Raw genomic sequence first — 25922 nt, 5'->3', positions numbered from 1 at the left:
GCAATGTGCTTAAGCGTGATTTTATGAGCAGAAGAAATAGAGCAAGGGCCAACATAAAAGTTTAGCACAGCGGAAATGTTGATTGAGTAAGGAGGGAATGAGAAGCACGGGCTAAGACCTCAGAAAACGAGACGGGTGCAGGTTTCATCTCTGCCTCAGCCTAGCAGGACTTCTGCCAACCCATCAAAATTGTTGTCTGTGTCCAGGACAATTTATTCTCTGGGCTCCCGGGGTGTGATGGATTGAGATATTCAGGACAGGGCTATGCAGAGGGATGAGATCAGACTCGCTGAGCGCCTTAGACTTCCCCTGGTTTAGTGTGAGCTGAAGGCATCCAGCACATCCCGGGAGGCAGCCCACGGCAGGCTGTGCCCTCTTTGTGTTAGATTATTCCCTGAGCCCTCAAAGTTCATTCCTGCTTTTTTTCCATCGGTGCAGGCGTGTTGAACACGGCACAAAGAGGTCTTTTGAATTTAGGAAGGCTGATAAAAAGTGCCCAAAGTGCTACATAAGAGCTCGCAAAATCAACGCACCCCTTAAAAGACCAAACTCTGGTCTCAATTTCACCATCAGCCACCCTGCATAAACCCCAGTATTTTTTTCTGGGAAAACTGTTTTTTCTGTCATCAGCAAGGCCACAATTCAGCCTGGCCCCACCTGCCCTCATGAACTCCACCAAGCTCTTTATTTTTCTTGATGATGGCTATGTTAGGGCAGCAACATTTCAACTCTCAAAGCCTCGTGGTGCCTTTCCTTGTGGTGCTCACCCTTCACAGGACTTCAGTCAAGGCAACCACTTGCATCCAGCAGCAACGCCAGTACTTTTCCTCTGTATTAGGTGCCAGTGCAGTAACAGACTTTAATGTATACTTATATAAATAAAGATAGATAGATAGACAGATAGATAAATAGATAGATAGATTGCTATTGTTATAATTATATATGTATAATTGAGGTTTTGATGCCGCTATCTGGGGAATGAACCATTCCTCTGCAGGATTAACACTGCTTGAGTGAAACCAACAAACGTCCTGTAAAACATTACAACCTTGGCAAGGAGCTTCTCTTTCCCATGGTTGTTTTTTTTTTCCCCCAGCTTCCTTCTCCACTCCCAACTCCCAGAAACGCTCTCAGTGAAAGACGCTGTTTCACATCATAGAAATTTCTAAAAATTTCTCCAAATCTCCCCAGTGGATGCTGCCAGGCCACATCTTCCTCCTAACATGGGATGGGGAGGTCTCCCCTTGCCCTGGAAGGAGGACGATGGGGGCGGTGGGGCAGCATCCCAGGGCAGCATCCTCTGCACCTTGTGGCAAGCAGTGTTATTGCCCCCACCCCAAGAAAAACCATCTGCTGTCGAGCCTCTCCATCTCAGCTGCCCCAGCAACTTGGTGTGGTTTTTTTCCTCTTTGGATGCTCGGTTTTCTGTGCTGCTCAGAGCAAGCTGCTGCCCCAGCCCTCGCTGGCAGGCAGGAGGGAAGCTGGCAAAGGCTTTGCTCACACGAGCACTTCTGCCTGACTTCAGGGGGGAGAGGTTTTTTTGTCAAAGGACTGCTGGTTTGGGTCAATCATCCCCTTATTGTTACCTTTGAAGTATTGCTGAAACTAGAGAAAGATGATAGAACAGATGTGGAGTGAAGGTATCTTTTTCCTAAAGGGAACAACACCAATAATACTGTAAAAGGTGCTAGAATCAAACCTCATTTTATATACTTTGGTTCTTAGAGATTTAAAAAAAATAAAACACACAGAATTCTTCCTGTGCAGCCTTACTGTAGATTGTTATAACCAACTCATTATCCAAAAGACAAAAAAAAAGTGAAAAGGTTTAAAAAGGACAAAAATGAAGTGATCCTGTATAAAGTGTAACAAATATGACTTTCCTATATAAATGTAAATGATCAGACATATATTAAAATGCACTTGAGACAGGCAGCAAGCACGAAAAGCTTTTGAAGTATCTTTTTTAATGTACAACACTTGTCTTTTTTCATTTGCCTGGTGCAAGAGGGAATGTGCCAAGTTGCTTTTATTTCCTTTGCATTCTGTTTGTGATTTTTTTGGAAAAGGACAGAGGATTGAAAGGGGGTGGGAGGTTTAGCTGGGACAGAAACCTGGAATATTCATCTCAATTTTATTTGTTTTGTTTTGTTTCATCGTTAGTTTACAATGTTGGTGGCAGTGTTTGGCCTCACACCTCATCCCTCAAATGCTTTTGAAAGCTTTGCTGCCTGCCCCAGGTTCTGAGCATAACTCTTACCTCAAGAAAACTTTAAAAAAAAAAGGAGAAAGTCAATTGTTTTTTCCCATCTCTGGAAAATTAATGCAAACAAATGACAACAACAAAGAGAAAAAAAAAATTTAAAAAGCAAACAACCAGCAGTGATGAAGGAATGAAAATTAAAAGAGAAAGAAGTCAAAGCAGAGGTTTGGTGATCAAACCGAGCCATTTTGGTGCTTTTCCCCTTTTTGTGTTGCTAATGATCACAATTACATGAGATGGGCTTAGACAAGTCTGTGGTCTTAGGATGTAGCAAAAAATGTATTTAAAAAGAATACAAATTTGCATGGAACAAACTCTGATGGAACCTTTAAAGAATGGCTGTTTCAGTGTCAGACGTTTAATGTTAGCATGTGTGTGTGCTGTAAATACCTTTTCATGTGTGACATGTACAGTTGACTGAGGAAAAAAAAAGTATGGAACCGAACAAAAAAAGAATAATAATCAAATGCTATTTTATCAGATGATGCACTTTTTCACCTTGATGAGAAGCCACTGTTCACAACTATGCAATCTTCCAGTTTCTCTCTCTATCTCCTCTCTCCAACCTCAAATTTCCCAACTATTTTCCATAACCTAAACCGTTTTTTCTTTTGTACAAAGAAACACAAAAAGTTCCAAACTCTGGTTCAAGGTGAGAGTGCTACTGTGACTTTTCTCAAACAATAAGAGCTAACAAACAGACAAACAAAAGGGGTTTGGTTTTGTTTTTAAGAAAAAGGAGGTTCGGACATGACCCTCTTTATGTTCTCTAAGTGAATCAATGTTTTCTACATGTGCCAGGCTTCTGTTGACTGTTTTTCGGGTTTGGTTTCCTTTCTTGATTCATTTCTCTCTCTTGAGTTTTAGAAAATTTTTTTCTTTATTTGGTTCCTTATGTTTTTTGTTTGTTTTGGTTTTTCTTTTGAATTCTGGTTTTGTATTGTAGGTATTGGGGATGTGAAGATGAAGGTGAAATTTGGCTTAACTCCAAGTGTTTTAGTACATGTGTGTGCTATATGTACATAGTTTTCTACATAGAAAATTTTACGCGCTTTTTAACGCACTTTACGACTTGTATGTACAAAGTTGTCTATATAGAAAATGTAGTGAGTGTCCCCCTCAAAGAAGAGCCTTTTGATTCCATGACTTAAGAGGAGTTCAGGTGTTTGAATATCTCATGTGCGTGTGTGTGTGTGTGTGTGTGTGTATTATATACTATATTATATATTATAGAAATATATAATAGCCTATGTCCACATGAGGGTGTGTATAATATAGACACACATCCAAACCCAGGATCATACCCATCTACACCATCCAAATAGAAGTTTTGTAGTTCTTTAAGCTGTAATAAATAGCCTGGCTCTACCGGGTAAAACTCCCCCTGTTCTTAGGTGAAAGGTAGAAAATCGACCCGTTATCCACAGTGCATATTCCTGGGGGAGGGATTCAGTCTTTATAACTTTTCTTTCCCCACCCCAGTTCGCCACGGAGAGAGTGTTGGTGAGGAAACAGGGTCATCCAGTGATGAGCTCAGGAAACCACGCGGCCCCCGGAGGTGGCTGCCCTGTCCCCCGCCCACCACCGGCTCCCCTGCGGCTTCGAGCACGTCGCTCCCACCTCTCTGTGCCTGTCACACGGGGGTTGCCAATGCTGACCAAGCCTTTAAAGCACTTTGCACTCATGGTCCTCCTCGGCACGCCCCGCGGGGTCCCCCTCCGTGCCGACGGGAGGCGATTCGGGCCAGTTTACGGTGAGTTCTTCACCAACCTGCCCCTTGTCCTCCAGCTCTCTTCTGTTCGGGAAGCTCTCTGCTGCTTCCCTCATCACCTCATTTTTATCTTCTGGCTGTGCTTCTCCTTCTTTCTACTCGAGGCTTCCCCATCCTTGCGAGCCATGGCCCACACTCTTCAAATCCCTTTATTGGATTCTCCTCAGCCACAGCCTGGCCGAGGGCAAAATCCTGGATTGTTGGTGTCAACTCACTCTTACTCCATATAGTACACCGTGGTCTGGATCCTTAAGGATGCCTTCCAACTTGAGATACTCTGTGGTTCAATGATTCTGTGACCTTGAATTTCTTGAGATAAGACAAATAAAATCCCATTTCCTCATTGGACACCTAAATTAGTGAAGTTCCAAAACTCATTGGACACCTAACTTAGTGAAGTTCTTCCACGTGACCAAGGAACAGCTGTAGATACAGAAAGGGCCCTTTCTGAAGCTGGTGAAATTGGGGAGGATGAAGGGAATGGATTTGTGGCATCTCTTCCATGTATCAGTGGGAACACAAGTGTCCACATCATTCTGTGGTCTCAAGGGTGCTTCTTCTAGCCAATCTTCTTGCATTTGGATCCTCACCAAGAACTTGATGTGAGTCTTCCTGCTCAAGGTACAGCCACATTTATCTGAAAACAACCATAGTGGAAAAGCTGGATGCCAGCATCTGCAGTCTGTGTTAATGATTATTAATGATTAATTTCATGATCAATCAGTATTTTTCAAAGAGAGTACTTCCCTCCCTGCCCTGGCTCACTTAAATTAGAATTTCCATTCCTGAAAATGCAGTGTTGAGAGGCCACGTGGAGTCATCTTCTGCCCCAGTTTCTTCTAAAGTTTTAAGGAAAAAATTTAGGATAGTTTCCTAATGGCTAAATTCAGTCAGCAGAAGAACCTAGAAGGTAAATTTGACTCAATCTGTAATCCTGCAGCTAAAATATTTTAAGTTCATAATTAAGGACACTCCAACTCTTAAAGGAAGTAACTTGCAAAAGCTGCTTGTTCCATGACTCACCAAGAAAATCTGTTAGGGAAAAGAAATGTATGGAAGATGCTTGGCAATACTTTTTTCCTTTCTGTGTTACCCAGCCTCTTGAAAGCAAAGCAAGGCACCCTTTAGAGTATCAATATAAGCACACCCATGTTTCAGTTCCAAATAGCTTTTTTTGGTGACATGAAAACCCAAATCTTTAGCAGTGTCTTTGGGAAAGAACAGGAGAAATTCACTTTGTGGACAGTATAAAGCCACTTTCGGCTTCCAGAGCTTAAGAATAGGGTGCATTTTTTGATTCCCTCAGGTAAGGAGGTTTGTCCAAAGTTCCTTGGCTTTATGTGAAGGGGATCCAATCCTCTAATTTAGCCAGAAGATCTGGGTATCCCATGAGTTATCAAGATCCATTCCATACTCAAGGGATTCCCTACTCAGGTAGGGATTCATCCCAGTTGATTTCAGATCCGTTGTGTGGCCTTTATTTGGTTATGTTTAGGTGAGCTGAATCCCATCCAAACTGGACAGGATTTGCCATGCTTCCAAGACACTCTCCGCCATGGCTTCTCATGAGAATTTGGTACTCTGCTAATGAGCATTCAAAATTATCTCCTTCAACACAGCTCTGGAGTCAGGAATTTGGCAGTGCAGCCCCTGCCAGAGTGGCACTTCCACATCAGGCATTCCCCTGACAGGACTAAAGGTATGGGGGAATTAAAGAAATGGGGGAATCTGATTTTCTTAAGTGCTACACAATTCCTGTGATCATCTTCTGGTTGCTGTAGGGGTTCCCAAAAAATCTCTTGGAAATGAATACACAAGCAATAACCTTCTGTGTGTTTTCCTAAAAGATAAGGTCATTCTCTGACAGTGACTTGTTCAGTTCACACAGAGAGCTGGTAGCAGTCACACTGGCTTCTCCTCCTGCTCATTCGCAATTTGTTCTGGTCAATTCTCCTCATTTTCTTTAATCCAGCCATGACATTGTAAATGATAGAAGAATAAAACTCACATTGTCACTGTTTGCACAAGAGCTGGGGAATCGTGCTTCTTCCAGGGTGTTACTTCCTCCCTTTGTAAGAAGATTAGGAGATGTTTGAGCAGCCAAAAAGGGGCTTCCTAGTCCAGAAAATCCAACTTGCTTTTGTCTGTGTTGGACACAGAGCCCTGAGAGCTCCTTACACTACTGATAATTCATGCTCCTGAATGATACGAGGGTGCCATATCTATCTTTTGCTGCAGATGCCACCCCATGGATGAAGGTGATCCTATGGCCCAAAGAACTTTTACCAACCATCCCTGTGCTGGAAACACATTGGAAATGTTTTCCTGGCTCCAGCCTGGCTCCCCCTGGCTAACATCAAACCCACAGCTTCTCATATCTGTCTTTCCACTCATGGAAGGAAGCACCAGGTACATCTTGTCCTGGGTTGACAGACTAAATTTAAAAGCCCAAGGCTGTCCCAAATCCATTCTGGGCTATTGTGCTGAGAATTACCCATAGAGCCCCAGTCATCCAGGTGCCTTAACAAGTCTCCTAGTGGGAATGCAGAGCAAGCAGCCAGACCCCACCAGGTGCCAGCACCGGCCCCACCAGCGCCGGTCACTTCAGTGGTACCAATTTTCTTGCCACGTACCTGCTGCTGCCTGAAAAGAGCAGCAGGATCCATCCAGGGGCTGCCTTTCTGCTGAAGCCTTGTTTGGCTGGCCATCATAGTCAAGTCCAAGCTGATATTCCCGAGCACAGGTTTGTGGATGCAGCCTCCAGCATTCCCGGGTGTGCTGTTTCCTCTCAGCCACCTGAAAGGAAGGGAGAATGGTTTATTTTGCTTTTGCTTATGTTCAATCCAGGTAGATTCCCCTGCTGGAGAGTCCTCCCCCTTTGCCCTCAGGCACTACCAGTACCCCTAGATCACAGGCTATTTCTCAGAGCTGTTTTATCAACATTAAAAGTCATGAAAAATCAATAGAAAATTTTCTCTCGGAGATGACTGGTTTGTAGGAAACGCTTCTGATTTATTTTCCTCCACATTCCCCACATGGCATCATTCCTAAATGGGCTCTAATATCAATATCAATGTTAGTAGGATCCATTGATCAAGCTGTGAATCAAAGCTCACTGCTGTGGTGGATATACAGATGTTAATGACAGTTGCGTTAAGCCAAATTTAGCAGCTGGATTCTTCACCATCCCTTTGTTTTGTATCTACCTCACTATGATTTCTTTGATTTCTTGTGATTTAGTGTTGTATACAATGTCAGAGGTGATATGTAGATAAAAATATATATATATATATACAAATATATATTTTTTGCTTTGCAATAAAGCTCAAAGCTATAACACGAATATTCATAAAATGTCATAATCTTTATTGTAATGTTTCCTTCTTAGTTGTAAAATCCTGTCTGGATCCTATTTTCCTGTACACTGGAATCGATATTGTGTTCATGAGTGAATGGTTATTATTTCTGTTCCTTTTCCATTGAAGTGATCTTTTTGAGATGTGAGATAGACACCAGAATTGTCAAACATAAATTTACTTTTTTTTCTTTTCCCCAAATACAGACTGTTTGTAACTGGAATCAAACAGCAAAATTGAAAGAAAATTATTTGCAGTCCTGATCTTTCAATTTTGGTTTGTCTGATCTCAACACTGAATTTGGCAGGAGGCAGAGAGAGCAGACAAAGAGGGGCTTTTAGGACAGATGGAAGAAAAATATGCTCATCTCTTTCCATTTGGGTGAAGAGGGGGTCCATTATATGAAATTATTGGAATGTGGCACTTCCCTGAGACTTGTCCATCTAATGGCAGCCACTGACCCAGAGTCACTAATCCAGGTCCTTTCTGTGGGAATGGAGAGAGACAAAGAGTTCCCCAGGACAATTCAGCACTTGGCTAAGGCATGTGGGATGCACCTCCTTCAGTATGGCTGGAATTGAGGATTTGAGGCTCACCTTGGATATCTCACCTTGATGGACCAAAGCCAAATCCCCATGGTCAGAGCACAAACACCCTGGCAAGTGAAAAACACTCATTTTTTGGTCACATGCATAATTCTGAGCCATACAGTTCTTCATGCTCCAGTAATGGAAGCACAAGGGAGCCCAAGGGAAGCCCAAGGAATGTGGGAGCTCCTGGCAAAGTGAGGAAGACTTTTCCCTGGGCTTATCTGGTGGAAAATGTCCTTGGACCCTGGAGCCAGGAACACCACAATGACCAATACCTGGCACTGAAATTCTGTCTGAGTCCTGCAGTGTGGGGAGGAGCATTGGAGAGGGATGTTGAGGTGGATGGGACCTCTCAATTGTTTATTCCCAGGAAAGCCTTTCTAGGAGCCTCACAGGTTGATCCTCCTGCCAGAAATGTGAGGATACAAAGCCCATGTCTATCCAGAGCAATCCTTTTCAATTCCCCCACCGCTCCCATATGCTGGAATTAGAAAATAAAAAAGCACCAAGCCCCAAATACTGGGATTCCTGGGATTCTTAGCTTGGTTAGGAAATATTTACAGGTAACTTCCTTTACTGGGAGTAAAATGAGGGGAATCCTCTCTATATCCTTTCCACCAGACTGTGGGGAAAGTAACATTTTCCCCCACTGCTGTGTCAAAGAGAACAAAAAATTAGTGACCAGAAAGAATTGGACACAAATGGAATATGACATATTTTTTGAAGAGCAAGGAGAATAATTATTACTGAACATAAATCCAGCTGTTCCATTAGGAAACAAAATATTTTCAAAATAATAAAATGTAGAAAGGAAAAAGAAGTAAAGAAAGAAGCAGGAAATGAAACCCAAAGATGAATAAATCTCTGTGGAGAAAATGCTGTTGGGTTTCACTTAAAGCACAAGACAGGACTGCAAAGCACAGATTTAGACTGGGTTTCACAAGATCCCTTCTGTGTAGTCTTCTCTCTAAAACTGGCACAATTGTTCAGTACAAACAGCATTTTTTTTCCTCATTCTGATCTGGTGTCTGTACAAATCTGGCTTGTTCTTTGGTTTGGTTTGATTATTTTTGTTGCCTGTTCCCACCTATTTCTATTTTTATGGTGTAGTATTTTGTCTATCTGGAATGAAATACAGATGTGTTCATGAAGTTGTATAGCAGATGGAATTACAGGTTGGAGTTGAATTGGAAAAAGAAATAATCTAACAATGAGAAAAATATCTATATGAAAAGTATGCTTCCAATGTGTGTGTTTGAATTTGGGCATTTTGTCATTCTACTGAGATTTTTGAAAGGTTTATTTTGAGATAATGAGACTTTCTGAAGTTTGAGAGGAGCTTGAGATACCAAAAAGCACAATTTATTGTTAAACTGCTATAATTTGATTGAGGGTCCATTATGGTAGTTCAATCTTTGCCTATTATAATCCCCAAATTTTGACATGAAATACGCAATCCTTTCAATCTGTTCATTAATCATTGTGCATTAGGCAGAAGGGAGAGATGCAGCTGTTTAATTTCTGCTCAGAAATCACATGGAATTCCTGGCCTTATTTGTTTTTTATTTGCTTCAGAAATAGGGTTGGATTTTGTACTTTGTGGTTATTGCCTTCAATCCCTGCTGTGAAGTCAAAAAAAGTCCCTTTTTAATTGAGTGGCAAAGAGTCTGTCCAGTAAATGGAAGAGAGAGCCTTGCTTTTCTCTCATCTGCAGTGAAATGTGCTCTGGGAAGGACCAGGTCATGGAATCACTTGTGGATCTGATTGGTGTTAATCTAATTAATGTTAACGAGGTTCCTGGTGGATCCTCTCTGCCCTCCAGAGCTGCAGGTGCTGGATGAACTTCATGTCTGAAGCAGCATTGACAATGTCCTCAGATGTTCAGAGGGCTGGTGGTGGTTTGATGAACTCTTCAGCATTCCTTCTCCTTCATGTCCTTGAAGGGAGCTCAGGTTTTCTTCCCTTATTTCCACAATTATTTCCACTGGTGCTAATGGGATGCCTTTGTTTGGTCCTGGAAGCATTTCCTTGTCCCAGTTGGTTAGTTTGTTACTGTGGTCATATTGCAATGATTTCCTAATGCCAACTCTGAGGTTTTAGGTCCTTCTGGAGCATCAGTTTTGCTTTTTTGAGAATCTTCCTGTGTCTCTTCCATCCATGTGGAGAGCTTCATGCTCACTGCTGGGCTAACTGCTCCTTTCCATGTTTCAGGACTGTTAATTTCTATAAAGACCTATTTTGTTTTGGAAGCTGGTGCCTGAGCAAAATTTTCCTCTTATTCCAACTTGCTAAATGTGGGAAAGCTTTACGAACTTCCATAGAGCTGACCCAGCTTTAATCCTGGCCTAAAGCAGAGCCCTCCATCAGTGAACAGACTGCTGTTTGAGCAGGAATTGCCTCTGTGTTGCCTGCTGCATGACAGATGGGATAGAGCAAGCGGATATAACAGCACTGGGAATGTCTTCTGCTGTCTCACCTACTAAAGAGAAGGTTTGGGTTAAATGTTGAACAGGTTCTGACCGTGGAGCTTTTACAGAAATCAAGACTCATTTGATTTGGATCAAGGTTCTTCCTGAGATCCTTTAGGCAGCAGAGCAGTGAGAGAGGCTGCAGGACTCAGTTTTATCTTCTCTCTGTTACTCCTGAGGTTTGGAGGCACAAGGGCCTGCACAGAGTCAGATTTGGCTCACTCCTCAGCTCAAGTCAAGAAAAAGAGTTTTGTCCAAGGCATGAGGGTGAAACCATGGTTTGAGGGTTGGGCATCAGGACATGCCCAGGCTCTCATGAGGAAGGACAGATCAGTGCACCATCAGAAGATTCTACAAAAGATACCAGAGCTTAAAATATATGGAAGAAATGCTGCAATTTTAGCCCACTGAAATTCTCCTCTGAAATACGGACTCAGCAATGGAGGCTGAGGACAAAATGCCTGATGGGGCAACTGTGAATTGTGTTTGTTCTCCTGTCAGGAAAAGCTAACTGTTCAAACAAGTGGTGGATCACCTTGATGCTGAGGAGAACTAGCCTGCACTCACCAAAGCAGTCACGCCATCAACACACAGTCCTGCCTGGAGTGTGCATGCCAGGAGGAGGTGTAAGGCTGGTAGAAGCTGAAAGGATGATCTTCCTCCTCTTCCTCAGGGGGCCTGCCCCATCTCCGAGGCTGGCTCCAGTCTCGAGTTTGCACCCTGAGTTACTTTTGCGAGGTGTTAATGGCATTGGCTGTGAGGACACTCAGCTCTCCGGTGCCAGTCCCTCTTTGGATCATTAGCTCAGCCCCGATGACATCACTTGGCAGGGAGTTTGGTACAGCTCTTCCTGAGCACCAGATGAGAGCTTCACTGCCCAGCCAAGTTCAGTCTTCAAGATGAGCAACCAAACTCCTTCTCTGGTGGAATAGCTTGGGGTCTCTTCATCATCATCCCTGAGATGCAGGATGAGGGACTGAGTAATATTTTGGATGTGCTTTAAAGTGGCAAAAACTCTAAACTTATTAAGACACACAGATTATTCTCCCATTCCTGTTGCATTCCTTGTCTCCACTCACATTAATGAATTACACAGAGCAGGATCTGGCACTCAGTTGTCAAAATTTTTCAGTTCTTGGCACAGTTTTGGCTGTACTCAGTGAATATTGACCCAGAGATTCCCCCATGTGAGGATTTAGCAGCAGGCCTGGAGAAAACTTTGGTTGTGGGCACCCTTTTGTGGAGGCTCAGGGACACTGTCACAGGGAGAAAGAACCACCATCACAGTTGGTTTTTATTTATTATGGATAAAGTCACCACAAAACATATCAGCTTTTGGTTCAATGTCATGACAAGCAACAGTGCAAAGTCAAGAGGAGGTGATATCAGACTGAACCTCAAAACAAGTTCCTGCTTCATAAGAGAGAGCAAAGGTTTGGGGGAGAGGTCATATCTTTTACAAGAAATATATATTTTATTATTAAAATACCTCCCCCTTCAAACCATGCCTCTTGTATCACCTCAGACTATGTCAGATCCCAAAACGTGACTGGAAAGTGCTCAGAAATGTCTAAAAATGGATTGTATCCCAGTGTTGTCATTCTATTGTTAACAAACTTTTGTGGCCCATTTCATCCCTCTGACTTGCACCCTGTTCTTATCCCACACCAAAGCAAGAGGCTTCAATTTTGCAAGGTGCCAAAGGTTTCTTATTAAGTCCCAAAATACCATCCCTGTTTTCCGTGGGAGCTGAGGGGATCAGAACGTTCCAAGAAGAGCCCAGAATTTTTTTGGTCCATGCCTTCTTTTTGTTATGCTGCCAGCAGAGCCTCAAGGACAGCATATGGCCTTGTTACATGTGCTTTTTTTAAAAAATAACGACTCCACAGTGCTGCCTGAGTTTTAATAGTGCTGTGTTTATGTCCATTTCGCTTCAATAAGTGGGATATTTCTGCAGAATTCAGCACCTTCAGAGTTGGCTGCATTTTCCTGCAATAATTCCTTATTTTTCAGGCTAGGGAGAGTTTTTCTGGCTATTTTTTCTGGCTTTCCCACAGTCCAAAACTGACTCAAAACGTAATTCTTTGTTTTCTTCCCCAAATCTGATGGGGTATCTGATTCCCCAGCTCTGATGCTCACTCTAAGAACTCAGCCTTGGGCTTTCTTAAAACTCACAGCCAAGAGCACTGAAAGAATTTGCATCAAGTGAGGCCTGGGGAGGTGTTTGCAACTTCAGATTGGGTTAAAAGCCCACAGATTTGGTAAACCAGAAGTGATCTCTGGATCACTTCTATGCTGGCTCCATCAGCTCCTGTGCTCAGTGCATCAGATGCTTTTGCAGTATTAGAGTTTTTTTCTATAAAAATGCCCCATTTTATCAGAAAAAATAATATATATTTGCATCTTCTTATGACAAGAGCAACCTCCATCCACATCAGCCAAATTTTGGTAATTCAAACAGCAGAGATCACCTGCAACCCTTTATTTGAGCACCTCAATTCCTTTCTCAGGAAAAGAAGAACCTGGTTTGCATGAAGCAAAAACAGTTGTAATCAATCTGGTATTAAAAACTATACCAGGTATTTAAAGAAATTATTCTGTGCTTATTTCTCATTTGGTATAGTCTGGAAATATTTAAGCAATGGTTGAAATCTGGTTGTTTTCACATCCCATGGCTACATTTATAATTTATTTAGCTACTTAAGGAGTTCTAGAAGATAAATCCCTTAAACCTGCAGGCTTTAGCAGCCAGATGTCCTTCCCCAGGTGTGTCCAGGTCTGGTTATCATGGTAGGATTTTGTTGGGATCATTATAGAAACCTGTGAGAATACCCAGCTGGTTTTGTCCTTTGAAAATTTCTCTTCACAGCAACAGAAGTTTCTAGCACATGGTTTGTTTTCTCTTCTTTATTAAGGTATCTTTCATCTACATTTCCATGACCATTTGTCACCCCTGTACACCTTAGATGGGTGTGTGAGGCAAGATAATAATACCCTGTCATTCTTCCAGGGCAATTTTATTTCTTCCTCTTGTTCTTTATCCAGAAAAGATCCCCCACAGAGCTGCAATAGGAATCTTTCAAGTTTTAAGGTTTCTGACTGTCCCCCTAGAAATAGGATTGGTCCTTGAGATTTGTGTTTGCTCCATGACATCCTGGATGCTTTGGGAGGCAAAAAAAAAAAAAAAAAAAAAAAGAAAAGGAAAAAAAAAGATGTGAAAATGAATAACTTTGCAATGAAGGTGAAATTTGACTCACCCAATTTTAGACATTTACAGCATGCTTGTCCCACTTGTGTAGATTAATGAATGGATGCCACATTTAGGAAGGAATGTGCCTTTCTTGGATGCAATTCCTGTCATTGTAAAGCAGCTGCCTGCACTCTGTCAGGTGAATCATGACCTAGAAATGTCTGCATCTGTCTTGACTTCAGAAGGAGTCCGAGATACCAACTCAAACACAGGCATCGATCTCTGTTTGTTCAGATAATGAGGCTCCCAGTGTCCCAAGATCAAATCAATTTTTAAAGGGTGCCCTGCAGACTGCTCACCTGTCAAGGTGATCTCCCATTTCTTCCAATCTTTATGGGAGGAAAAGAACTTCTCACTTTTAACACTGTGACTCAAGTTGATAATATTTAGAAGTTTGATTTCTGTAAAAGATCTTGTTGAAACCTTACTGGCCACTTAACATCATATTTATAGAGCAGCACTTCCAAACAATCACATTTTCATCCCAAACAACCTCATTTTCATCTTCTTCCCCAGCTCAGGGTATCAGTAGAGAAGTATCACCTGCTGAAAATCTCAGGCTGCTTTCAGTCTTGGTCTTCTGTCCAGATTTGGCCACAGCCAATTTTGCTCATTTTTGGAATTCAGACAAATTTGAACAAGATCAGCTTACCAAGCCAGTCCAAAAGGACACTGCAAGGTCCTGCAGCTCCTCTTCTAGATTTTTATTGCAACATGTAAAAACAATTCAGAGACTTCAACTATCATGTATGATACCTTGTTTTTGAAGAAGGAATCCTTCTGTGTACCCACATCTCTAGCAGAAAGCTGACATCTTTTCTCTGTCAGAACATGTGGCATCATTTGTTTTCACCTTCCAAGGAGATTTTAGAGGACTAATGTCAATGAGGCAGTGCTGAGACATTCTCTGTGCTCCAAAAAGCACAGGTCCTGCTGATTTCTTTGTGAACATCTCTCTGGAATCTGGACTCTGTGGGATGCTCCAGCAATCCTTGCCTGACTCAAAGAACAAGAGGTGTTCAGTTCCCAAAGCCACTGGCCAGGGCTGCACATGGGAGACCCAAGTGGGAAAACAATTACAGGTGCAGTGGGATGAGAGGAACTGTGCTGACAGCACTGGGGAAAAGCAGCTGTGTTGCCTTGGCACGAAATGAAGGACCAAAATTTGAAGATGGCTGTTGCTCCAGTGTGGATTAATGAATTCAGGATGGAATAAGCCAGCATGGAAATGTGTCGGTACTTTAAAAAATCCAAACCTCCGCAAACCTTTAAGACTGAATATTGCTGGTAAAATTCACTTTATCTGACTTAGATAACTAAAAGTTAACTCCCCAAACTCAAACTAGTGCTGCTCAACTTTGTCTTTGATCCTTGGAGAGGAGAATTCACCCCTCCTAGCAGAGATATCTAAAGCAGGAGAGATCAATCAAGCTCTGGAAATGCCAATTTCCTTCCACTGACTACAGAAGGAGACAGGGGTGATCCTCTAACACAATGTAGAGATCACAGGCCATTTTCACTACTCATGCAGCAAATTCCTTTGTGTAGGAATGAGGCAACATTCCTGCTGTCCTTCTTCCATCTGCAATTCATCAGAGAAGTTCAGACATTAACACCAAGGGGCAAAATCATGGTAATAAGTAAAGATCTTCATTGTTTCCTGGAATAATCAAAGCTTACCCCTCTCAAAAAGCCTCACAGTCTCAGATCCCAAACCTTGACATAGTTTGATAGAAGCAACTTGGCTTAACTGATTTCCACCACTTCTTTTCCAGCTTGAAAACTTGTGCTTTAATTGTCCAAGTATTTTCTGGGCAGGCCATAAAGTTTTCATGGAATTCCTAACTTTTCAGCCTTTTGTAGTTTGGCTTGTGCTTCACTGCCTTGTTGCTCAGAGTTTGGGAGGAGCAGTGCTTTTCCTTTAACAAGGTGGCAGGGTTTTTTTGTTGAATTAGTCTGTTAAAGGGATTTTTGTTTTTGAAAAGTGATCATAAAGAAATCCTTCTTGCTGTGGGGCACCACACAACACACAGGCCTCCATGCTTGGATTCTTGGCTTACCACAGGCCTCCATGCTTGGATTGCTCTTCCACTGGCCCATCAAGCTTCCAGAGGAATGCCTTGTTAATTAAACACTAGGGTAGAGGAGCACTGTGATGAGAACTTTCCTATTTAAAGAGATTAATTCTTCCTGACCAGGATTTTTTCATGCTTTTTAATTTCCATGAGCTGTACTGCTACGAGCTCCCTCAGTGCGGGGTAGATCCCACCAGCAGAGCCAGGCTCTCCCCAAAAAGCATGTAGTGTTTAAGAACTGGGAAACCCAGATGCAGGTTTGCCATGGGGAAAAGCTCCTCAGGTGCAAGTGTGCTGTGGGAAAGGAGGAATTCCTACATGGACAGAATTGCCAAGGAGGAGCTGAGGGGTAGTGGTAGAGCTGACTGCAGAAATCTGCTGGGAGGATGTAGTGTCAGAACTAAAACATGATGACTGACACAACCAAGGGCATCCCACTCTTGTGTTGAACTCCTGCTGCTTCTAAAAGTCCCTCAAATGTCCAGAATAAAATCTAAAGGGAGGCAGAGATGGAAGAACTTTGATAAAATATTTGTCCTTATCTCCTGTGAGCTCACAATGTTCATCAAACCTCCTCCAGCCTCTGGCTGGGACTGCATTTTGTTAAGGATTGCAGATGGAATTTTCGAAATACGTTTGTTTTTTTTTGTATAAGACATTCCCTTTAATGAATGTCTGCAGCCTTTCCCACCTGAGTACTGCACATTTACTTAGCTACCCATTTGGAGTGGGGAGAGAAGTCAAAACAGGAATTAATCCCACTTAACTTTCTCTCCCTTAAAGAGTCTGGTCTGAGTTCTTTGCATCTGCTTCCTCTACCATCAGTGGAAGGAGATGTGCAGCTTTGGAGAGGAATTCCGCATTACTTTTCTGGGTCTTTCAATAACTGGAACTCAGATGAAAAACATATTATTTACCTGAGTAAAGGCAACTTGAGGAGGTAGAAATTGTAAAATCATGCAATAAATAATTTCCTGAAGAGGGACAGGAACATTTCTGTTGGAAGCCTGTGTTTTTGGTGGTTATGAAGTCAGCTGGATCCTTTATCTTGGAGCTGGGATTTAAAGTGCAGCATCAGATTTTCCTGGCTATTTTCTGATTACTATTTTCTTGCTTTCAGACAAGTCATGTTGGTTGTGAAGTAAAATCAATGTGTTTGACTAAATTAGCGGGTTACCATGATGCTTCAGGCACAGGGTGGGATTGTTGGAACTGACCTGTGCAGGGCCAGGAGGTGGACTTTCATGATCCTTGTGGGTCCCTCCGAACTCAGGATATTCTGTGATTCTGATTCTAAAGCTTCTTTAACTCAGAAAAGTCAAAGCTGGGTGCAGTGAGACCGGAGTGGATGTGGCAGTTGAGGATAAGGTTTAATGGTGAACATGGTTCTGGGTTGATGGTTGGACGTAATGATTGTAGAGGTCTTTTCCAACCAGTTTCCAAGGATTATTGCAGGGCTGCAGTCATTTGCATCTCATCCTGGTCATTACCAAAATGAGCCCCTTCCAAATAAACCTGGGGCCTGGAGTCACAGACCCTCTGTGGATGATCCTTCTTTTTGAGAACTCATCCACCCAAAAAATAGATTGTTGATAATGTTAAATGCACAAACTCAAATCCCAGCTGTGGGAAGCTGAACACCACTTTGCCTGGCCAAAAAAAACAAGCTGGTGGGTGAGCAAGCAGCAGCAGTTTGGACAGCACAGACTCATCCAGGAGCTGGGGTGGCAGAAAGCCGTGACTCAAACACACACTCGCGTCCCTCATTGAATGGTTTTTACATTTCTTTAAATGTCGGGGTTTCAACCAAGTTTTCATGCTTTTTATTAAGGCAAAAGTCCGTGCTTGTGAAATTGTGAACTTGATGTGTTATTTTGTATCTGTTTAAAAAAAAAAAGAAAAATGTATTTAAAGCTAAAGAGCCGTTATTGTGCGGGGTTTTCTCTCAAACTGGTGCATACACTTTACATCAGGGACCTACTATACATAACAAAAATCAGTGCTACAGTTACTGTAAAACCAGATACACACCTTTTACTGTAATAATAACTTTTAAAACCTTGCACTGTAATGGTTGCTATTAAAAAAAAAAAAACTACAAAAAAATCCTCTTGTCAGAACTGATTTTGTATCTTTGATTATATCTGAAATTTTAGCATTTTTGTATACTTGCCATGTCAGCCACAGCATCCTCCATGGTTGATTTCCAGGTTCCGTTTCCTTTCCTTCTAATCCAACACATGCATTGCTCCGTGTGGATGGGCAGGGTATGGCCGTGGGGGAGCCTTGTAGATCCCCGCCCCGCTCTTGTTCAGAGCAGAGTAGAAGGAAAAGCAAAGCCCCCAAACCATTGGGATGGTTTCAGATCCCGTTCCGAGTTCCAGCTGCCCCAACAGAACCCAGCGAGCGATTCCCGAGTCATTCCTTTATCCTGGCGTTGCTCCGGCCGCCGTGGCCGTCCAGCTCCATCCCACGGCAATGCATCGCGAGTAGGTAGGAAATCCAAACCAACGAGATAACTTTGCAATCACTGAGTTTATTGATTGATTTTTTTTTTTTTTTAACCTTCCCCTTTTGAACATTTTTTCGAACTAAGATGTATTTGGAATCACAGCATGGTGTTGCAATTCTTTCTATTTTTAAATACTGATACATTCTGTGTGTAAAGTCTTGTTTCTTAGCTAAGAGAATCTTAAAAATGTGGAGATGAGTTCGAACCATTTTTTTCCTTGTTGTACTGTGATTTGGGAATTATTTTGATATAATCCTTTAATTTGGTAGAAGATTTCCCACGCCTTCTCCCTCCTTCCTATCACCATTTCATATTTTTTACAAAACTGAAAAAAACAAACAAACAAAGGAACAAATAATCTTTTTTTCTCTATTTAGGCTGTGTAATGTTGTGTTGTCCAGATTCTGTATAAAAATATGTATATGATGTATCTGATATTTGGCAGTGAACGGCTGCAACTTTAACCAATATAATTAACAAAGAAATGCATAATGTTGGTGTTTTAAAAAGTAAAAAATACAAAAAAAACCTAGTTAAGATGTTTGTGTAAACTTGCATGGTTTAAAATGTACTTAGTGCATTGAGAAATGTTGTTAGGGTCCTAAGTGAAAGGCTGGTTTACTTTTTGATTCTAATGGTGATTGGTTTGTTGATCAGAATATCCCCTATACTGTATGTCTTAGTTTATTTAGCATATTGGTTTCTTTTCTTTCCTCCAGACCTAGCATAGTGTATCTATTTCTGTGTGATAATGTTCCTTAAAACCAGGTTGTGGAAACTGCGTTTCGTCCGGCCAAAACGATGTTTCGCATCACGCTCGTGGTTCAGTTGCGTTCCATTTGATTTGCTGTGAAGTCCAGGTTTGACTTTCCCTTGGGATCTGACGGCAGGGAGATGCTCCAGGCCGGGCTGCGCGTGCCACTGGGACCAGCAGGATCCGAGGGTGTGGCTCCAGTGGGACACCAGCGCCAGGCCCGGCGGTCTCTGACCACGGAGGGGTTCGAGGGCAGAATTTGGTCCATTCTTAACCAACAAAGGCTGGGTTTTTCCTCTCGGCAGCACATGTTTTATCAGGATCACAGCAGGCACGCCCTGGGGTTTCTCCCAGCCCTTTAGTGGATGAATTTGGCTTTTGTGGCAGCTGTTCCACACTGCTGAAATCACAGGGCACCGGCAGCAGCAGAGTGTGGACAACCAGCCCTTGCCACCATGAGAAACACAACGAGCTTTCGGCACTCGCAATAAGCTCCATGTTCCCTTCCAGAAGCACAAATTCCATGTTCCAGAGGAGCTGACTCTGCATCCTGCAGAGCTGATGGACAACGTGACAGTTAGGACCAAACGTCCAAGAAGCGACCACGTGGGCAAAGGTCATGGTTCATTTTCACATCTCCTGCACCCACCACTCCTCTTCCCAGTTCTCTCCAAGCTTTGCTACTGCTGATCCATCAGAATGGGGACATTTCCAAGCCTCCAGCAGGAAGCAACAAAATTTGCTATTGACCATTAATGGCTCATGTGACTGCCCTCCCTGTGCTGGGCAATGCCGACGCACATGTTCTTGTCTCTCAATGCCTGAAAAATCTCCGGTGGCCTTTCCCAAAAATAAGACAGAGCTAGACTTGAATATATAGAGCTATCCAACTTCTTCAAGTCCTTCATCCCAGAGGGTCTCCAAGGGCTTTTCCAGCATAACACGATCTTACTCGTGCAGCCTGTAAAGTGGCAGAGCACTGTTAGCGTCCTGCAGCCACTCTGGGGTGACCCCACCAGCTCACGGCCACTCTATGCAACAGTCTGGTGCAAGAGGTGTTGATCACACCCTTGGAGGGACTTGGCAAAGGTGTAACATGCACAAATCCCAGCTAAACCCGTGCTGGGACCCAAGAGGACAGATTGATTCATTTAGTTTTCCTTTTCTGGGCAGTCCCCCTCTTCTTTTCTGTCCTCACACCACAAGCAGTCCAAGTAACCTAAACTTTTCCAGTTTGCTTTCATCAGCTTTTTCCTTCCTGAAAGCTTTTTAAATATTCTTTTCACACAGGAGGATAGGGAACAAATCTTTCCTTCTCAGGTCCAGAAATAGAACAACTCCATACCGCTTTCTTTGCTTACCTTCCTTCTAGTCATTGACCAATTAACTTCCAGTCTTCCCTGATCTCCACCACATCTTTTAAACAACAGCTGCACTCTGATTTTGCTGCTTGATGTTCTAATTGGTTTTAATCCAGACAGAAACAAACAGCCTGACACTAGGCACTGGCAGGAATCCTTGCTTGGCATGCAGATATAGGCACTGTCCTGTGGCCAAATCCTACAGCTCGATGGATGCCGGCTTCTGGCCTTGCTGCTGACTGCAAATCCTGTGATTTGTTGCAGGATTGGCTGCATCTCTGAAAAGCTGCTCGTGGTGCTCATCTCCCCAGCTTGGTAAGCTTTGTTCTTCCTTTGTTCCAGGTCCAGAGTTACTGCAGTCAAACAGTGGAAATGTCTCAGCACTGGCTCTCTGGAGAAAGGTGGAGATCCCAAGGTTGATGTTTCAAGGCGTGGTGCTCAGTGGATCTTTCTCCCCAAAAGGAATTCAATTGATCCAAGTCTGAGGTCTTTATATAGAAAAGCTGGTGCTGGAATCAAGCTTTGCTTTCAAAGGCTGTGAGCTCAGCTGCTCCAGACCCCTCAGGGCTATGGAACATTCTCAGATGGAGAACATCAGCACTCAATCCCTTACAAGAGCTTTTCCCATCAGTTTTCTTTCTGCAGAGCTGGTCTTCTGTATCTCCAGCACATCTGGGAGATGTGCCCTGCTAGGAAAAAGTTTATTCCTTGAGAGATGCCATCTAGATTTATGGACCTGTAGTGTCCCCTTGCCCTTGGCCCATCTGCTTCTTTGTGGCCCCACAGACATCAAGAGGAATTGGATTTTAGAACAACCTCCTGCAGAGTCAGTCTCCAACAATCCATCCTCCTTCCCTGTCCCAAGGCCAGCATGAAAATATTTCCATTTGATTAATTAACCATAGACCTGATATAAATTACCAGAATCCCACAGAAATATCTCATGGCACAGTGCTCCACCAGCTGTTCATCTTCCAGTTGTCCACCAAGCTTTGGTTTGCTCAACAGGAACATGTTTTGGGATAAAATAAAAATCCTCTAAAAAAACTACAAGCTGGGCACATGCTTTGCTCACACTCACTAGAAACACATCAGAAGAATCTCTCTGTATAGACAGACTTTCCCCTTCCTGCTCTCAGAAGAACAAATGCCATGACCAGCTCTAATTTCCATCCTTGAAACCAAATTAAAACAAAACAAAACAAAACAACCAAAAAAACCCAACAAAAACCCTCAAGATCTAAACCCTGAAAATATTCCGCAAAGTCAAGGTGAGGTGGGGATTTTGCAGGCCATGGCTGTGGATTTATGCAGGACTTTCCATGACTGTTTTATTTCCAACGCAATAAAGAATAACCAACTTATTGTAGCAAACCTTGTGCCAGGTGCTATCTCCCAAAACCTTCTGCATGGGACAGTCTCCCTGTTCTTTCTCTGCCTCACAGCACTTTGCAGAATGTTGGAAGGGAAAACACCCCCTTTGCAGATTGTAAATAGGGAAAACTATGGTTTTTTCTTTCTTTTTCTTTCTCTTTTTTCTTCATTTTCCTTATCTTAATTATTCTTTCTTTCTTTCTTTCTTTCTTTCTTTCTTTCTTTCTTTCTTTCTTTCTTTCTTTCTTTCTTTCTTTCTTTCTTTCTTTCTTTCTTTCTTTCTTTTCTTTCTCTCTCTCTCTTTTTTCTCTTTCTTTCCCCTTTCTTTTTTGTCATTCTCTTCCTCTGTTTCTCTCTCCTTGATCTCTATTTTTTCTATTTCTCTCTTCTTCTTTCTTTTATTTTTCTTTCTCTTTCTTTTTTTAAAAAATTATCTTACTCAGTGTTGCTGTCTCAACCTCTTTCTTTGCCTTTCTTTCCTTCCTCCTCTCTCTTGTGAGATGAGGAGCTTCCACTGGCAGCCACTGGAGTCTGTGAAAGCAAATCCCTTTGCTCTTTCCGTCATAGCTCCAAAGCTCACTTGAGGGTGTGTTTGTGAAGACCTCACAGATGTCCCTTTGGAGCATCTTTGGAAGTGCTTTTCTTCATGTCCCTGCTCCATACCTGACTTCCCAAATCATCTGACTTCTCTCTTTCACTGGTCTTATGTCCAGTGTACTTTTCTGACCTTTAACAAGATGAAAACTGGACTTCAAACAGGAAAAAGAACATTGTCCCAAGAGTTTGGTGTCCCTCCCACCTTTCAGCAGACAGACACGTCTCTTCTTCTCCCTGGAGCAGCAGGCTGGTACCCAAGATCCCTGGAGCCTTGCTGTAGTTTTTCCTCACATTTCTCCCTTCTCCTTCTCTGTGTGACTCCATCTGCCCACCCAAGGTTCAATATCTACCTCACAGGGCTGCTGTGAGACCCTTGTCTGGGAGGTGGGGTAGGAACACTCACCATTCATGGATCAGCTCATCAGCATTCCCAAACTCTGTCTTGACACATCCATGTTGGCAAAAACCAACTAGAATGAGTTCTATTCATTCCTTTAATCTGATGCCAAAATTTGGGGCTTTTGTATTGACATCCCACAGGCAAGTCTGGCTGTGAGATGTGGAGGAGATCAGATATAGGAATTCCTGCTCTTATTCCTGGAATACATGAAATTTCCAACACAACCACAGACAAAGGGGTTTAGTGCCACACTCACTCCCAAGCCACCACCAACAACCTAATTATCTTTTCCACCACAAATTCAGCCTTTGGACTGCAAAACTCACTAAAGAATGGTGCAAGTGCACATTTTGTCTGTATAAATGATACCAGTGCTTTCTGTGCCACAGTCCAGGCTGTCCTACAGCACTGCAGGAGCAGCTCAGGAAACGTTTGCTGGTTGCTGTTTGAGAGGATGTGCAGGGAAAAGTAATTTTTAAATAATTTCTGAGCTTTGACAGTAGTTTAGCACCCTCAGCCAGCCTCTCCTTGACTGTACACACTCCAGTCAATGGATTTGGGCTCCAGCAGACAAGATTTAGGACATGAATCCCAGCAACTGTTACTGGAGAGGAAAACTTTGTCACCATCTTAGCCTACCCCATAGTCAGCAAAAAATACTATTTTATCCCAAGTTTGATCTTAATCAGAATGAATGGTTAGCAGGGTGAAAATCATTCTTTTCAAGTGCAGGAACTTCTGCTTGGAATTTCTGCTAGTTTCTTCAAGAGCTCCACTGAGGTGGACTTTTGAAAGCTCTAAGAAAATTGGATTAGGGAACAAAATGGTAAAAAATAAAAGAAAGAAGAGCAAAATGCCTGCTCAGGGGTAGAAAAGGAGCCCACAAAAGACCCTCTTGTGAACCATGTGAACTTGATTCAGGGAAAACAGTAGGACAAATTGCCACCTTCCAGCCCCACTGGCATATGGAAATTCTTGGAGCAGCTTTGAGTGGGTCCCTCCCATTGGAAAGCAGCACTCAGAGAACTTCTGCTTTGTTTGTCTTTGAAAACCAAGTCACAAATTCAAAATTAGAATTGTGAGAGAGCTTTAGATAAGGTGAATCAAGTCTTCTGCACAGGGGAGTGGGACAGGAAAGAACTGTTCCATCCCTTAAGAATTTCTGTGAATTTATTTTTCCAACCCACATGGAAACTCAGGGCTAACAGCAAACATGAAATAAAAACATGCAAAATAATGCATATGCCAACAAAAACAGTTTGGCTGTCATGGAGGGAGATTGTTTTGATCTTTCCCTGTTTACATCCTTTTTTTTTAATTTAATATATAAATTATCCTGCATTTTGAAACAAAAGCTTTTCTGAAATGAAAACAAACTGAAGGAAAATGTCAAAGAAGACATCCAAGAGCTTCAAATCACGTCATTTGTTTCCCAACGGATGTGATATTTTCCAACAGGAAAAGGCCTGAAGTTGGCATTTCCCAAGAAGTTTTAACTGTGACGCACTGGCTTTTTGTGGAGGAAGAGAAAACAATTTTCCTTCCCAAATCTTGACTTTACAGGGTTCTTTTTACAACGGGATTCCCTTTGATATGGGAGCTTGCAGCAACATTCAGCTGGTGCCACTAGATTCTTCCTCACAGGATGGGAACAGCCAAGTTTCCAAGAGGATCTAATCCCCATCAGACAGTGGAGCACCAAGAACAGCACAGGCAGCACCTTCTTAAGTCCTGCCTGCCCTTCAGCCCAGCCAGGATGGGGCTGTCCCTCCTTTCTGAGGTGGCAAAATTGCCTTCAAACCAAGCAAACAAAGAAAATCCACCCTCTGCTTTGTGTGGTTTCACTGGCTGGCAGCCAAACAGCCCAAGCCTTGAGAAGGTTCATCCAGAGGTTGGCAGGAAGATTCTCTTTAACTCCATTTTAACATAACCACATTTCTTTTCCTCTTTTGAGTGAAACTTGAAGAGCTCCTGGAATGCCAAAATTGGGAAGAAGTCACCATTATCCATCAGGGAAGCCCATTCTCCCACACCCAGCCCCCAGCAGGACCCTGCCCATTGCCCAGAATGATAAGCACATGGTAGAGGTTAGAGGGACCATGACAGCCCCTGGCTGCAGTGACAAAGACAAAAAGCACACTTGAGATTAAAGCACACCTCCAAGCCTGCTCCACGATCCTGATAAAACCCGCTGCCCAGGAGGGAATTCCCCACTGCCTCTCCTCCAAGGTCCCAAGCCCACACTCACACTTCCCCCTCTGCCCCTCTCGCTCTGTGGTTTCTCATCTCGACGTCACCCCCCTCTCCCAGGCCAGGCTTACTCCAGGATATTCCACCCAGCTCAGCTCTTGCTTCACCACCAGCGAGGAAGGAGTCTGCAGAAGGTTCCTGTGTGCCAAGGGGGGATTTTCCTGGGATCATGAAGACCCCTGGGAGCTGCAGGGGAGCCCAAAATGGTGTCATCAGGGCTGATCTCCAAGCCTGCGTTCCCCTTTGGAGAAGAAGCTGTTTTGTTAGACCTGGCCTGGAGCTTTGCATCAGATCTGGGCTTGTGCACTTGCCTCTTCCTTGTCCCATTTGTAGGCTTTGGTTTCTGAGCCGTTTTCCTTTTTTGCACTGTCAGGAATTTCTTTACCAGTGTTTAATTGTTGTCAGCTGCAAAATGTTTGTTAAGCCTCTCCACCAAGCTCTTTAAGTGAACGTCAGTGGCTGTCTTCCCTTGGACAATAATGAATGTATATATCGTAAGTGCAGACTATACAGAAAAGTGGCTAAGTCAAGGATCAGAGGGTTTTGTAAAGCCTGTTTATTTTTTTAAATAAGTTTGAGCATTTATATTTTACCACCATTTACGTGGTTTTGGGGAACCCAGATTGTGTCAAGATCTCATGCCAAAACAAGCCAAAAGTTGTTTGATTTCAACCTTTTCTTCCATGAACCATATTTTAAATGATATTTTGTCATTTTAAATGTTTTATTGAAACATGTACTGATGAAAAAAAAAAGAAAAAAAAAGAAACAAAATGTCATCTTGACAAAAGATTTATACATGAATCAGAAAGTATTTATTTCAATTTTGTACCTTTCCATTTTAATACATTATAATGTATTGACTCAACCGAGATAATATAAACAGTTCATTTTAATAACA

The 25922-nt window shown here is 42.7% G+C and overlaps 1 protein-coding gene across 2 annotated transcripts in view; it reads left to right on the top strand.

Moving 5' to 3' along the window:
• Nucleotides 1-25922, top strand: part of XKR6 (XK related 6) — a 206738-nt gene extending 180816 nt beyond the window's left edge. For both annotated transcript variants that reach the window (XM_064411573.1, XM_064411571.1), the window contains one exon: nucleotides 1-25922. This exon is cut by the window's left edge. The gene's annotated coding sequence lies outside the window, so the exon portion shown is untranslated.

The sequence above is a fragment of the Passer domesticus genome, chromosome 3 (assembly GCF_036417665.1).
Source record: "Passer domesticus isolate bPasDom1 chromosome 3, bPasDom1.hap1, whole genome shotgun sequence".
Lineage (NCBI taxonomy): Eukaryota > Metazoa > Chordata > Aves > Passeriformes > Passeridae > Passer > Passer domesticus.
This window is presented reverse-complemented; position numbering and strand designations above follow the sequence as displayed.